Genomic DNA, 15,090 nt, shown 5'->3' with positions numbered 1-15,090 from the left:
ACAGGAGCTACAGTGAGGTCCACAGTCATGCAAAGGCCTTAATTTGAGAAATGCATGAACCCTGCAGCATCAGAGGGGGATGCTTTATAAATACAGACTCAGAGTACTCACTCCAACATTAGCAAGCATCCAAGGAGCACTGCCTACAGGCTAAACTGGGAATGAAACTCCAGTTGCTTTTGTAAGCAACGTTTGGCAGGAAGATTACTCCATATAAACAGAAGAAATAGGGTTTTACAGTTCCTAGTTCTACTTCTGCCTCTCACAGAATTACTTTCAACAAGCCTCCCTAACTTCCCTCTGCTTCAATTTGGCAAGCTCAAAAATGCTGAATGCACAATGTTACAGAAGTGTAATGTAGTCCCACTCTGTCACCAGCTTCTGAAAATTTCATCATAAAATGCAAGTATTTTTTTCCTACAGATTTTTATCCCAAGAGACAATACTCCACAAGTCATGCTGAATAGGTGCCTCTCTAGACACTAGAAAGCCTTAGTCAATTATGTGCATAACTAGGAGCAATTCAAACTCTGAAGAGCCTTTAAATGAGAAAATAATAGTACTGAAAAAAAGATCAAGTAAAAAGAATGGCATTTTAAAATTGTTTTCTTTTAGGTGTTTTTTTTCCTCCACCACTCCAGATCAAGCTTTTTATTCTTATTGCAACCCCTCCCGTGACAGGCAACCATAGCATAATTATCCCTTCTATAAAACCACCAAGCTTCATCTGAAAGCCAGTTCATATTTCTTCCTTCCACAACTGCAACAGGAAGGTTCATTGCATCAACCATTACAAATGTCTTTTTGTCATTGTAAAATTGTCTATAAACAGTGACACGGAGAAGCACTTTTTTCTTTGCACCGTCATTGTTCTTCTGTTTGGATACCACAGTTCCTTCACTTCATTTACTCTTCCGAAAGGATTTTACAAGAGGGTGCCCAGGACAGCACCAGCCCCCAGATCTCCCGACGCTAAAGGTGCCTCGCAGTGCTCCGCGTACCCAAATTCCTTATGTTAATACATAGGTATTGCTGGGTAACCACTTATCTCTGACCTTAGCCAGAACCTAGCTATGTTATGCCAGATGTACTCTGACTGCAGAGCCTCTTAATTTATCCTTTTTAATAGTTAAACACCTGCTCTTCACTCTCCGCTCTCTTCCTTCGTACTGAGGGCAGTACTACTGGTACCGGCAAATAGAGTACGGGCACGGTATCCCTTTCTGCAAGTACCTGTGGGTGCTGGGTTGGAATGGTGCAATTCTACTCCCCTTGAAAAGGGGAACTGCTCAACTGCAGTCAAAAATTAGAGAACCTCTTTAATTAGCGAATAACCATCCCCTGAAGAGGCAACAACGAAAGACTCCTCCAAGGCAGTACGGCATTGGACACAGGTGAGCATAACATGGGCCTAAGTATACAAAGCAGAAGCCTGCAACAGTAAAAAAATATGTAATGATTGCTCAATCAATTTTCTAGATGGATGATATTTGGTGCAATTAATTTTAATGGCAAGAAACAAGAAAAAGTGTTAATTGAAAGCATCAGAACATTATTCACCTTTTTATTTTTATGATCTTTTTCCACTGTCCAAAAGGAAATTGATACACTTCATTTACACTTTCCAATGTAATCATGTTAACATTATTAGTATGTACAGATTACCAAAAATCTTCAAGTTGTACTTGTTTGGCCACGTTGATGTCCAGACTGCCACGTAAGCTCTGAATCTGGGCTTCTCTTCTGGGTGCATATTTCTTTCACTGAATTAAGAAAATCCTCCTCTCCTTTTCTTTTCTAAGTACTGTTGATTTTTTTTTTAGTTGTTTGCAATATTAGAGTGTACTGTATGTGTAAACAGTGTATAAAGAGAATAATTAACCCTATTTCTATGTGTGTGAAAGCACATCTCTAGACCTTTAAGTCAAAACCACAGCTCTAGACCTTTAAGTCAGACGGCATTTGATATGGTGTCTCAGGCATTAACTAGCTTTTATTTACAAGACTTATTTAAAAGCACAAACCCTTAGTTAGGTAAAAACACATTTACTAAAACCCATCTTTAAAGGGCTTATATAAAACATTATAACCACCAGACCTGATTTTATCCATATCATTCAAAACTAAGAGGCTGGCGTGAAGATTTTCAGTGGGAGTTTTGCTTTGGTAAAGGCTGAAAGAACAAACCATAAAAACAGCTTCTGCTAATGAAAGACGTTGCTATTTCAAAACAGAAGCCTCATGGAGAAAAAGTAGAAGACATAGCAGCACTCTGTGCCCAGTGTTCAAAGACACTCGTAGTGATAGAATTAATGACATTATTTAGTTGTTTTACTAACCTGTATTTACACTGGCCCTGAAAATGCCAGTGTTCTCCCAGGTGTGCTGCCCTTTTCAAAGGCTCTATCATTATTAGCTTGTTACACCCCAGTGATTTCTAAGCCCTAACTTTTTGTTCCTGTCGTATTTACTATTTTATAATCTTTAAAAGAAAAAGGAAAGAAAGCCTATAGAAGCTTGTAAAATATTATTTACTCAAGAGGTGGACAGCTTCTTTCGAGCAGCGACTACCTATCTTCTATACAAATGGAAATGACAAACTATAAGAAACCTTTACACAATTCTTCTGAAAAAGGAAGCATTTCTGTGAACAATAACTACCTCCAATGTCACTTTTCTTATTCCCATAAAAACTCTGAGTACCTTTTTTCTTTCCCTAAGAAGATGGGAGAGCGCACATGCCAGTGGCTACACTGTACGTCAGTACAAGTATACGGTACTGCACTGAAGCCTGTATTTAATTTCACTTAACTTTAGACTTAAACAACTATGGCATGAAACAACAACTAAAGCTAACAAATGACATGGGGGGTGGGGGCAGTGGAAATAAAAAAAAGTTGAAAGATTGAGATCCCAATCTTACAGGAAATGGGCTAGCACATAAGAAAGAACAAAGATCACAGGGGATCTTTCCACATCCAAAAAATATTTACTTAGCACTGATTGCAAAAAACAGACAGCAAGATGCTAATTAGTCTTCTCCTGTGAGGTTTAGTTTGGATACTGGATTTGTTAAGCGGAACCCTGAGCTTAAAGGTGTGCACCCCACTATAAATCAATGTTCATCAAACATTCATCACTTTTTATTCATCTTAAAGCTTTTCACACTGATGGGGATGCAAGCATTTCCTGCTCACGTATGGTCCCCACGTCCTGCCCACCACTGCAAAACATCAAAGTTCAACTGAAAACTCCCTCACACAACAGAAATGTAGTATTTTTTAATGCCAGTTAATGCTATCAAAATTAACTGGAGCAAGGTAAAGCACCCAGTTTCTCTAAATTTCAGCTTCATTATGTGTGCAAAAGGAGCAACCAGAGATGTAAGAAAGTGCAAATACACGTGGGGGAGATGGAATGCAAGACAATTGGTTAAAAACAATAAAAATCTTCTAGCACAGTTATGCAGGTTGCCAAAGTGAGACCACTTTCATATTTTGTTCCTTTGGAATAGTTATGCTTGTTTCCCAACAGCTGGCATGCTGAGCTTGGCTGAATTTAACTACCGTACTCCAGCAGAATTCTCTTTTTAATACGCTGGTGTGTTACTACTATTTCCCCACCAAGTGTTTACCTGACCCACTAAGGACACCAGTCTATCAAAATCCTTAGTTCAACTGGTGACACCTCTGTGCTAAGCCTGGGAGACAAAAGCTCTAGGAAGTCTTTATCTCAACAATAAATATCAATCAAGACACAAACAAAAAACTTGTAATAATATCCCACAACCAGATTTGAAGTGAGAAATGACTTATCCACCAGGTAGCACAACCCTGGATCACAGAACGCTAAGCGTTGGTTTAGCATTAGACACTGAAAAACCAGCAAAACTTTCAGGTTCTGGCCATCCTGAGGATAAAAAGAAAGGAAAAAAAGATAAAAAAAGAAAAAACCAACACAAGCTAAATAAACATAAGGCATCAACCAAACACAAGAGCAGCCACCCCCCAAGCAGCCCTGTTTTGCTCCAGCAGAGACGAAGACCAGCTGCATTTAAGGATGGGCAACTGGAACCCAGGGACACAAGATGCCCTTGACTGAGGGAAGCACATGCCATGCTGCCACGTGCCAGCCCTGTGCAAGTCCTCCAAAAAAGCTTGCTGTCTTCATTCAAAACTGCGAAACACCGATATCCACTGACAAAAGGTTCTATCAAAATAGTATTGCTCTATTAGTAATAAATTAGAAGTTAAACACTTGCCAGGTTGGGGGATTTAGATGAGGAACATGAAGTTATTTTATCAAACTAATTTGTTTATTCAATGAATGAAGATTTGTAAGTTCTGGGCGTTTGGAATCATGCTCTTACAGTTTTATCTTTAAGAAGTAAAAAAGATGATTGCAATGGGCTAAAGTAGGTTTACTTTCCTGGTGTTCTTCGGAATGGATATCTTGCATGATTGAGCAGAGCTTTGTTCAATTCTCAAAGCAATTTACTAGAATAGAGAACAGAACGTTTGGTAGAGCAAGTTGTTCAGTCCTGGATGATTACTTCTTATTCCAAAACAATTACAATAAAGGGAAAATGGGTTATGTTGCTGTAAAAATATGACTGCTTCCAAATAGCAGCAGAGAAACACATGGATACACGATCACAGCCACAGAACCCCCTAGAGAAAACAGGGTAAGTCCACATTACACCAAGAAATACTTAATTAAAAAGCATCTAGTTCTTAATTTTTAGTATTTCCAGAAGAGCTTTATAAAGTAGCATATATGCCTTAGAGTAATAGGAAATATGCTTTTTCCTATTTGTATTATTAGCTCCAACTCCACGCAGGTTAGAAGTAGCTGGTGCGATGCTGAAGCACGCTGCAAGCGGTGCCAGGGTACTGCTCGGGACTACACCTCGGGTAGGTTATTGGATCAAAGAAAATGAAAGGGCGTTGCTTTGGGCTGCACATGCTCCATGGGCAGACAGAAGACTTCTCCCCACCTCTGGAAATAGGGACTTGTAATTGAAAAGCTCGGGGTTGTGTTCCTCGTACCGCTGCATACTATTTACTCTCTGGAACTGCAAACAGGGGATGGAAACCAGCCTCAATTTTCAGAGGTTTCTACAACTGTAAATGAAGCCTATTTGGAAAATTGAGACTTCATCAGCTTCTGTCTGAGGAAGGAAAGAGAGGGATAAATTCATTTCAGTCTGCAATAAGGTTATCGCATAAAATGAAGCGCAATAAAAATCATTTAGCAAAGAATCAGCAGACACACAGAGGTTTGAACTCTGAAGGCTTCCATTCAGCCAGTCAAACAGTCAACAAAGTTTTAACCTTGACAGAAATAGCTTGCCTTCGAAAATTTACTGAGCTAACAGAGCATGGTACATACACGATGAAGAGACTTTCCCAACAGCTAAATCGCGCTCTACATCAACAGGGTTTGACGCAGCTCCTGAAGCCCACGGAGACCCACGTTGCAGTAACACACTTGTCTGGAGAATCCTTATCTACACGGAGCACTTGGAATGACGAGGGAAAGTGAGACTTGAAAAATAGTCTGTGATGCTTGTGGATTCATCAGGATGAAGGAGAACCAGAGATTTACCCCCGTATGGATCTGTCACTGCATCCCAAGGAAGGATTCCAACACTCCCAGGTATTTGCTAACACCAGGCCCCCTTCAACAGAGGATGTTCGCACATGGCAGCAGGACTACAAACAAGTCTGTGGAGGGATACATAGAGCTTGTCCTTTCCAGAAAATTCTTCTGCATAAATCTCATCAGCAGAGCTTGCAGGAATCACCCACACCTGTGGCTTCACCTCATCAAGATGCCTCCCCTGCAAGCAACAGACCTGATCACCTCTAGTGCCCAGGGGGCCAAACTGTTATCCAGGCTTCATAAGAATACTGAACATTCACAAAAAAATCACTTTACTGAAAGGCAAAGGGCCACATTCTTGAACCTTCCCAGCACGCAGATGCAAGTCTCAAAGTGTAAGAGAAAGTACAAAGCACAGGCCAGAAAAGGAGCAAACTCCGAGGACAAACAGATATTTCAGCATCTGCGTTCCTCTCACATTTCTGTCTCTGGGCAGAGCCTGGCAGCAAGGCAGCTTATTAGTGCTAAATCTGGTGAGCGCTTTTTGGATGATGAGTACACCTGTCTACTACAGGACAAAATGAGACCACCGGCTTCTTTTGCAGACTAGAATTAGCAGGCACCAGGTGGCAATTATTTCCTCTCTACCAAGTAAAAACTGTCAGCGAACTAAGAATATTCGGAGTCCATATTGTCCTTTCCCTCTTGCACCAGTTTTGCACCACCTGCACTACCTGCCCTTCCTCGGCACGTCTAGTCCAGCGATAAACTCACACTTGGCAAGTCAGGAAAAGTTGCAGACAAGCACTTGTCGAAACATTCCAGCTTTACAGCGGTTTTCTCTCTCGAAATAGGTATATCTATATATAAATTAATTAGGTGTCGTTGAAGCGCAGCTAGCTGAATAATAAAACACCTGCTTTCACTGCCCACTTGTACCGAGGAGTACGTGGTAATGTCAGGTTATTGTAAAGTCAGTTCTTGCAGTTGATATGCTATCCACGTACAAAAACAATTACTTTCAAATGAAGCTGACATCATTTGCCCTCCTGTACTGGAGCTCTTCATCAGATGTTTTACCTCTGCCATGTATCACTTGATTCTCTCTGAATTAATCTGCTGGGTCATGAAACCTGCTCATTTTAAATTTTTAGAAGATTGTTACAGTTTTTTAACCCTCTTCAATACTCTTCAAATGACTTTAGGGTCTTACTGACAGCTAAACAGCAGAACAGATAAACTTACCACCTCAGATTGAAAAACAAAAGTTGGAGAAGCTGGATGTGCTTCTGTAAAAATATAACCTTGCAAGTCTTTTTGGGGCAGACCATGCCCTTTTGCTTGGTGCTCGCCTGCTGCCTCCGACAAAGCAACTCTGGTCTACAGCTGAACTTGCAGATGCCGTCTTAATACACAGGAAAAATATATAAGGGAAATTAATTCAGGTCTTACTTGAAAGAAGCTGAAAATGGATTTATGTACATGTGCCTACAAACAAGACAAGCCCCAGGTAAAACAGAAGGCAGCAAATAGAGGAAAGGAAGAAATCCAGCCATGCACCCAGACCCTTGAACACCCTCCTTCTCCCAGCCTCACCGAGCAGTCACGCCGAGGTCTCCCACCCGTTCCTCAAAGGGTGCATCACCCCTGCCCTCCCCCACCCCTGCATGTCAACACTACAAAATTAATTCCTGCTAGAACACTGGAAAACGCGGAGACAGCCCTAGTATATGCATACATTCCTGGAACTACTTTTAGGACTTAAAAAAAATATTCCAGGTTTGGTGCCGTCACTAGAACTGCTGCAAAGAGACATTACGGGGCATGTTTAGGGGAAGAGACTGTTCAGCGTTTTTTCACCTTTCCAGTAGCAGCGCATGATGTTATTAAAGATTTACTTCTTCGAGCTCCAGTCCCAGGTTACAATTAACATCCTGAGCCGTAGGAGATTTTCAAAAGCTATAAATTTTACCTAAGGTGCAGCAACTTACACTTTGCCTTTATCCCACTTGGGCTAGTTATATTAAAAAGAAATGTGAGGCTGGAAAGCAGAGATGTAGGGGGGCAGGGAAATAGAATTTATCACAATGAAAAGGATTTCGTCCTGCAAATGAGTTTTCTCTGGCAGTTATCAGAAGCAGGAATGGCAGAGCCAGCATCCCTCGGTAGAGCTGCTAGCCCAGGGGAGGCCAACCCTATAGGGAGCATATGTGTCCATAACATACCACGGCAGTGGGGATGGCAGGGCAAAGGGGAGCCCCCACTGATCAGAACAGCTCCATCACCGCAGGAATTCTGCCACCTGGCCCAATAACTGCTTCCCCCCACCCTTTTTTTTTCTTCATCCACTACTTCATTCAGCTGGAGAAAGACCTACCAGAAGGACAATCCTTCTGCCTAAGCAGAGGAGCGGGGGGGGTGGGGGGGTGGGGGCGGGAAATAATAAATAAATACCCCATATCAGGGCTGTATGGTTTAGAGGTACTATAAGACACGGAGAACATATGAAAGATTTAAATTTTGATTTGAACTTTAAAGAACATCTTGTTCCCTTGGGTAGCAGGGTTCAGCTCAAAGAACGCTTATCTACACCGACTACTCTGCATATGGTTCTTCTGAGTAAGAACACCAGAAGGCTCTTTTTATAAAAGCTTGATGGCTTTTTTTTTCCCCCTGAAATTTTCCGAGACCTTTACACATAAAAACATGAAGCTTCTTTACAGAGCTGGTACAAAATTTTTTTTCTGACAAAATAAGAGGCCTTTTTTCATGCTTACACATCACCCATTGCTCTTTTAGAGGGACAATATCGGCAAGCACGCCACCAAACAGGTTGCCTAGGGGTGCATCCAGGTGTTAGTGACAAATCCATCCAGCAGCTCGCTGCCGCCTTGGCAGGGGCCATGGCCCGAAGAGCCCGCTCCATCCTCGGACAGGCAAGGGGAGGTGGCGAGCAATGTTAGGCAACCTTGTTGGCATAAATCACAGGGACGTATCTAACACCATGAAGAATTACTACACAGCAAGACCGTGCAGTAATTTTACACACACTGAGAGCGATTGAATCGTTTCATACACAGAAAGTGAAGTAGGATACCCGCTGGGAAGGGAGCAAGGACTGCGCCTCCGACCCGACCTGCTGCCTCCCCCCTCATCCCACCGGAGGATCCGTGCCGATTTTTAGTGTCATGTCGCTAAGTACACTGCAGATCCAACAGGGTTAATAGCAGGCTACAGGTCCTTCAGGATAACTGGCTGCATGCAGAGTTGCCAAATTTAATGTGACAAAAAACCCTGGCACAGATGGACTCAAAGCAGGACTAATTAGGATACTAATTTCAGGGGCTCTTAACATTACATGCTGAGGACCCATGAATTTCCCAGGCACAACAACGCATTAACATTTTTTTTTGTTGTTGGCTGGGTGGTTGTTCTTTTTTTACTTTTGTGAGTGCAGATTAGTGATGAGCAAACAGGTATTTCATCAGACAGTGCTGTGGGAGGTTACGGGGCAGGTGGCAGCGATGCAGGAGCACAGCAGCTGCTCCCTCCTCTGCAAACCGGCAACACACAGTGTCCCAGAGAACCAAAACCACAAGCGAGGAGCTTGGAATTAGGCAAAAGACCACAAAATAGGCAAGCAGGCTCCTCTCCCGGCAGAAATTCCTTTTGGCCTGCAACCCCGCAGCTTTCCTGTTATAAATCTGTGCCTGCAAACAGATCTCTCAGGAAAGGATCCTGCCCCAATCCATCCCTGAGCAGACAGTTTCTGTGGCAATAGTAAGAATATCTCACTCCATACAGCTCACCACGCTCACATTAACTGATCTATCCCTAGGGCTTTCAAGAACACCCTTCTCCAGAAATTTATTACCAAAATAACACCACTAAAATTCCTAAAGAAACCACTGCTCAGAGCTGGGACCTCAACTCTGAGCCGCACCAGAGCCACCCACCAGCATCGCACCAGGAGCCCAATGGGAAGAGCCTTGACCTCTAGGACGAGGAGTCAGAAAATCATTATATTGTAGGGAAACTCTTACCTACCTTCCCACATCCAGCCATGCTCTGACCCGAGGTGGATTTGCCCACGCAGGAGCCTGAGGCTCTAATGTGAGCCTGTTCAGAGAGCCCATCCCATGGCACAGCCACCCCCACCCAGCCTTCCCCACTTAACCTGATAACCTGCCAGTGGTAACCAGCTCAACCTGCGCTTGCTCCTGCCACCAATCCATCTGTGTAGCCACTTCAAAAACACCTCAGGAGGTCACAAGTCTCAGTACAAGGACGTTTTTGCCCAGTATAGTGAAAAATCCGGTGTTGCAATTAAAAAATAATCTAAAATGGAGAAATATGTACCTGCTCCTTCTGAATTCTGCAAGAACTGGACCCAGCTTCAAGATCTTGAAGGTTTTTTCCTTTTTTTGAAAGGGTTTGCTGAACCAATGCTTCGTTGGCAAGGCTTGGAAGCAGGTGATTGATATTAAGCACATCTTCAGCGTTGAAGCCCCTGACTGCTCCCATCTGCAGGTGCAGCAGAAGGAACGCAGCCCAGGCCCCCCGGGACAGGGCACGATGCCAGCCCCTCCCACGGGCTCCAGCCGGTGCACAGGTGTTCAGCATCTCCAGAATCAAGGGGTCCTGCAGCCTGCGCCCCGGACCCCTAAGCCATCACCCCGACAGAAACACCTGACACACCCAGCTGGTATTTTGCTGAATAAAAACTTCAGAGTAAGGTGTAAGTACAAGCCATTAATAAAATGCAGAACTCCTTGAAATACTTTTAAAACTCTCGTCCATTCGTAAATTTGTTTGACAGAAAATAAATCTATACATCAGAGTTCTTCAGTGATCTCGCTTTGCTACAACACACATGTCCAAGCGTATGCTCCAGCAATTAATGATGCTTATAAACGCTACGATACCACTCTGTGCAGGGACTAGCATTTGATATTTATGAAATCCTAAGTAATTTTTCCTAATAAAGTTAATGAAGTATACATTAGTAGCTGGAGTATATAAATCTCTTCACTTTTATCACCACAATATATACATGTATATTAAACCATTACCATAAAAATTTACTAAACTCACTGAAGTTTTGCCAATTTTCTTTAACCCTTCTTACTATGCTGAGTTCTGGAAGTGGCCCAGCCACTGATGTAGTAAAACTTATCCGTAAGTGGCATCGTCACGGGCTTCACAGAAATGTGTGCTCTGGCTACCTCCTTGAAAGCGAAGGATCATTTGCTATCAAAGCGCAGGGAAACCATGAGGGGAGAAAACTAATGAAGCAATGACATACTCATCAGGAACATCATCTAACTGAAGTAGCCCTATTAAAAATACTGGCTAACTTTGCAAAGACTTAAAAACTGTTGAGCATTACCAGCAATGCAATTACGTGCCTCATATTTTCCTGATTAAGAGCGGTGGCTGAGCCAGAGACTTACTGCAATCTTTTTTTCTAGGGTCTTCTGTGAGCCTGCCTGAAAGCAAGGAAGAGGTTCCTTAGAGGACAGACCAGGAGCAAGGCGGAAAAGCTCAGAAGGAGCAACCTGTGAAACATGGGCCTCCCTGAAGCATCCGACTAGGGCAGCCACAGGCTGCACTGCTGCTACCGCAGTAGTAAGCTGCGCCAACGAACTTCCTATCACTCATCAGCCAGACTGCTAAGATACTGTATACCAGAGACACCCGGCGCCTGGAAACCTTGCAACCTATAAGGAGTAGAAAAACCCATGACGTTTCCCTCCCCTCAAGCATCTTCCCTGTGTTGAACTTCTGCCTTGAGGTACAACACATCAAGAGCCAAGCATCACCCTTCTCCTTGCCTCAACGGTCCTCCTGGAGCCTCCTTGCAGAGCAAAACATCCAAGGACCATCCCCTGGCAGCCACCCAAGGAACAGAAGCTCTTTCATGGTGAAGGCAAGTGCTGTGCCACCGCCTGCCAGGCACGAAGGGCTGGGGCGCCTCTGCTCACAGAGCCCTGCAGCAGGAACACGCCGATTACTCCAGCTTAATGTCAGTAAAAGTCTTCCAGAGCTAGGAAAGTGGGATAGCAGGGGCTTGACCTATTCATTAATTGATTATGTGCTTCACCTTCATTTGTTCTTGGTGATGTTTTGCATAAGCACACACAGGTTTCTGAGCTGAAAACACGCTGGATTTATCCATGCAACTAAAATACCAAATCAGCTAAGCCTGCTTCACAGATTCATATCCTTTCAGAGCTCAAACACCCACTTGTTTATTATTCTATTTGGAAAATCTTACGTAGTACTCCGATTTTCTCCCTCTGGGGGAAATCAGCATATGGCAAAGGCAGGAATAAAACATTAAACACATTCAAGTGAAGTTCTGTTCCACTGTTTTTAATTGCTCTGAGGTAAAGACATGATTTGCTGCAGGACACAGTTGCTGGAGGATATATTGAAACAAATCAGAGTTGCTATGGCTGTATTTAAACTTAAGGTATGGGCTAAAAAAAGCAGTTTCCAAGAGATATAGCTCAGCTTCTTTTTGGATACAGGTAGGAGCATAGTGAACATACTGCCCAATTCCATCTGCATTGTAATGAGACGTTTGTTTACTAAGGTGTCCCGAGTTCAGACCAGCAGAATGACATTAAGTAATTATTCCAGCCATAGATACAATGTTCATTGCATGTTGCCCAACACTTGTTCCCATTTGTCATCTGAGCTTGCTGCGGCGCACCAAGGTAGCCTGAAGCAACCATCATAGATTAAAACTCCCATGGATGGTTCCTTCTAGACCGTTCGCTAACTACTGGATAATCTTTCCACTGTTAAGTTTGTCACAGCCTCTAATTATCAGCCCTAACCCTCACATCACTGGAATTCACTTTATTGACAAGAAACCAGACAGCTAATAGGAAAGATAGTCTCCTTCAGGCTGTGTAAAAATTTACTTCTTATAGATTTAGGGAGAAGTTTATTCCATCTCTCTTACAGGCTTTATTTAATGTGTCTCATACCGCGTGAAGACAGATGGTCACAAAGTGTTTAGGACCTCAGACAAAATTCACAGTGGAAAAGCAGCCCTAACATTATTAGACATGCAGAGAACAGGATATTTATGTAGGTTTAAAATAAAAGGTAGTTGTTTTCCCATGGCCCTAACCATAGCCAATTTTATTGCATTTAGTTTTCCCTCAAGACCCCCCCTCCACATTCCCAGATTACATCTTTGTATGCAAAACAGCCACAGCAACCTAGGAATTTCTGTGCAAGATTGAATTTTCTGCAACAATCTGAACTTTTGTAAGATGAGTATCTCTGCAGAAACCTGCCAAAGCTGACAGATTAGTTAGAAACACTGATACAAATGTCAGTTCCCACAGAACTGGTATTCTTCACAAAAACCTAAATACCATATTCATCAGCGGAGTCACTTCAAAGTATCTGGGGAAGGAGAACAGATTGGAGAATGAATGAAACACCTTAAGTATCATTCAAGAACTGCAAGCCAGGAAGAAAGGGAAGAGCAGGCATGCATACAAGAGCAGCACAAGGCAGTCTTCAATGAGACAAGCTAATCTAGCATTTTAAAAAAGCGACAAGAAATCAAGAAGCTGAACTGAAATTCCCAGTTCCGACTCAGCACGTAATTCATGTCACCTCCGTACCTCTTTCCCCCACCCACAGGATGAGCCTAGTATGACCTACTACGCATGATTCCTTGCCTCCATAAAGCCCTTCCAGATCTTCAAACGGGAAAGGGCTGCCGGCACAGGGGATTAAATCAAGGAGCAATTAACATTTCCCCATCACTTTGCCCTGCCAGCTTCAGGACGCTGACTGGAGTTACACAGTGCCTTTGCTTTCAGACCGTCAGGTGGACGTTGCACCCACAATGAGTGGGGATTTTATTACGTTAAGCACAATAGGATGAGTTTTAAGCAAAATAGCAGTTTCTCTCCTGCAGAAAGTAATCTGCGCCTTGGCTAGTCCGTGCCTGTTGCACCTTTTATGCAAACACCTTGAGAAATGTTAGAAACACAGATTCAGCTTCACAACACTCCTAGGGGATAAGTATGAAGCTGTAGCACTTCTTCAAAGGCTATAAGTAATATACATATAATCCCCATCCTACAGCGGGGAAGGGTATTGTTTTCAGTCCTGCATTTTAAAAAGGCTTTCCAATCTCCAGCAGCTTAGACTTACTCCGAAGTTGCACGGGTCTGTGAGAAGTTTAACTATGTAAAATTTACAACTTTGGATTAACCCCATTACAACATGAATATTACTGAATTCCTCCATATCTTCAGAGTAAGCCATCTGCCATCAGGGCTGATGTCACACATGTCTTAAACCAGAAATAAGTCACCAAAAAAAAAAGTGTTTCCCCACTCAGCTGGAAGCAGCATCCAACCTTGGCTGTTCTGTAACAGACCTGCACACCTGGAGGAGCCTCTACTCCCTTCTACAATTATGCTAGAATGAGTCATCACATCCAATTATAATCGGTCAAAACAAATTTAGGGGCAGAAAAATCAGCCTTTCAGCCACACAATGTTCTTTTTTCAAGAAAGAAAACTTTGATTGGATATTCGCTCAATTTTGGCCAAGTATCTGTCCATAATACTCAATCTTTTACAGTAACTACTCTTAATTGGTACACATCGCTTTATTCCACAGCTTCATCTCAGTACATGGTGTCATACATAGCTGAAATACTCCAGCACACAGAACCAACACTCCATGAATTCCTCTGTAGCTGTTACAAGCAGATTGGGGGCCTGACTCTGCTAGATCAATTTATGCAGATGAAAGACTAGTTTGTGATAATATAGGCATAAATATTTTTATAAGCAACAATGCCCGTTACATAAAAAATTAACTTACACAGATTAGTCTTATTCATGACTCCCGTGTTATTTGCCTATTATATTTACACAACCACTTCTTGGGTGCGCTCAATTAAACGTAACCTTGAATTCCCTGTTATCAAAGGCCTTTCTGTTCATTGTTTGATCTCACAGCATTTTGATTTTCTAACTCACCCTTAGTCAACTGAAGCACACTGCAGCCAGGACTGAGTGCTAACAGCTGTCCCACAGCATAACACCTGCATTTTGTTAAAAATGACTCATAACACTACAGATTCAATACCCTGTGGAATTCACACAAAGAATCTCTGCAAAGGGGGCATAATTTTTTCTTCTGTAATCTAGCTGATGCCTTCCAACCTAGGAAGAAACTGCTTCTTCAGCAAATTGGGCTGCTGTCTCCAGAATCTAAGCCCTGCGTGCAGAAAAAGTTGGTTTGGGTGGTCTCCTGGAGCCGCTGCGGGCTGTTAGAGCACAGAGGCATGCCTGAGTGCAGTTGTAACAGGTTTGTACAAACACAGGACAGCATTCCCCAAGGAAGGACAAGCCACCTATGGAGTACAGCGAGACTCACAACAAGCTCTGGCCGCTGTGATGCATTCGTTAGAAAAACTACATACAAAAAGCCCCACGG

At 42.8% G+C, this 15,090-nt stretch overlaps 1 long non-coding RNA gene across 1 annotated transcript; it reads left to right on the top strand.

Annotated features, from left to right (window-relative positions):
- Positions 1–612: 612 nt before the first annotated feature.
- On the top strand, positions 613–11,959 carry LOC121082456. The gene is made up of 2 exons (XR_005826030.1): positions 613–1,394; positions 10,036–11,959. It is a non-coding gene; the product is annotated as an uncharacterized LOC121082456 (long non-coding RNA).
- Positions 11,960–15,090: the final 3,131 nt, after the last annotated feature.

Source organism: Falco naumanni, chromosome 1 (assembly GCF_017639655.2).
Source record: "Falco naumanni isolate bFalNau1 chromosome 1, bFalNau1.pat, whole genome shotgun sequence".
Classification (NCBI taxonomy): Eukaryota; Metazoa; Chordata; class Aves; order Falconiformes; family Falconidae; genus Falco; species Falco naumanni.
This window is presented reverse-complemented; position numbering and strand designations above follow the sequence as displayed.